General features: G+C 36.1%; 1 protein-coding gene across 1 annotated transcript in view; it reads left to right on the forward strand.

The window, feature by feature from the left end:
* akap6 (A kinase (PRKA) anchor protein 6) overlaps nt 1-1,507 on the forward strand; it is a 158,542-nt gene that overhangs the window by 2,804 nt on the left and 154,231 nt on the right. The gene's annotated exons all lie outside the window — the stretch shown is intronic.

The raw sequence follows: 1,507 nt of genomic DNA on the forward strand, positions 1-1,507 counted from the left end.
TTATCTTTAAATGCCTGGGCAGATGCAGAGGTACGGTTATCTTTCTGTTTCTTTATTGGCTTTGTTAATAATAATAATAATAATGAGGGATGAGAGAGGGCACTGGGTTAAAGAGGCCGGACAGGAGGTGGCGTCCGGACTAGTTTTAGATCTGCAGTGGGAGAACATTTAGAAAAGTCCGGACTTCCCAATGAATGTCTCCTGAGTTTGTACTTGCTCACAATGAAAATGCTTACATGTTGATGTGACGCAGGTTTCCCATGGCTTTGGCATAAAACAGTATCATCACATTGTGGATATCTGCATAAGTGCCATAAGTACATCCACTGACATTGACTAACCCTATCTTAGTGTTAGCATGCTTGCTAATTTCCTCACAACACAAAGTAAGAAGGCTGATAGTTACATAGACCCCAGTATTACACATTAAAACTTTGACCTGATTTAAGGTGCTAGAGGAAAAGTCGGAGGATCACCAAAGTTATTACATTTAATCTGATGGGATCATGAATGTTTGGTGTTCCACATCCAGTGGTTGTTGAGAAAGTTCTCTCCGTAATTTCATTATTCTTTACAGTCAAACTCAACACTTCTTGTTCAAATGTTTCACAATAAAAGCCCAGCAGTGGCTCAGAGGGCTCTCTTCCTCTTTTGGTTTTATTGATGATACAGATGCTGGATGCAGAATACTTATTTTCAGATTATTATACTGAGTTTTAAAGAGTACTTCTAGGATTCAGATTACTCTACCAAAAGAACTCACAAATTGATAGTTTTTAAATTAAAAGGGTTCGAAATCAGTGCAACAGAACCACAAATGTATGTTGTCTTATTTCATTCAATGCATTCTTACTTAAAATCAGTCCCTCCAGGATTTCGCCACCTTCTTTTGAGATTGTTGCTGCCCAAAATGCCTGATTTTTTTTTTTTTTCTCGTTCTTTAAAAATAAAAAGGAAGCTTGTTTTGAGGAGAAATCACTGTTGCAGTGACCAAAATTATCACAATTTTCGATAATATCAGGGTATTTTTTAAGTGTTCAGGAAGCACTGATGAAACCCTAAACAAGCTGAAATAGTTTCAAAAAGTGTAACTGTGTTTATTATAATACAAAAATATAAGTTATTGACAAACTAGTAATAGATAAAGATAGTAATAGATATAGGCAATAGATAGACTATTGACTGGCTACTGAAGCCCTTTCTAAAGTCACTTTCTACACATACATGGCATATTTTTGTAATGAATTAGTCTTTTCCATCTGTCCTTCCCACCTTTCAGTTGAGACTTTTTTGATTGCAGCTTGTTAAATGTGAATATTTTCTGCGAATGTGACCAATGATTTGTTGGTTAAAACTTTCCCCTCATTCCTTCTGTTCTGTAACTGCAGTTTTTTTTCAGCCTTGTTCTTGTTTTCCTTCCTAATTTGTACCTTCTCTAAATCTCTCTATTATGAATGACCCATTTTGTTCTCTCTCTCTCTCTCTCTCTCTCTCTCTCTCTCTCTCT

The sequence above is a fragment of the Etheostoma cragini genome, chromosome 20 (genome assembly GCF_013103735.1).
Source record: "Etheostoma cragini isolate CJK2018 chromosome 20, CSU_Ecrag_1.0, whole genome shotgun sequence".
In the NCBI taxonomy this organism is placed as follows: domain Eukaryota; kingdom Metazoa; phylum Chordata; class Actinopteri; order Perciformes; family Percidae; genus Etheostoma; species Etheostoma cragini.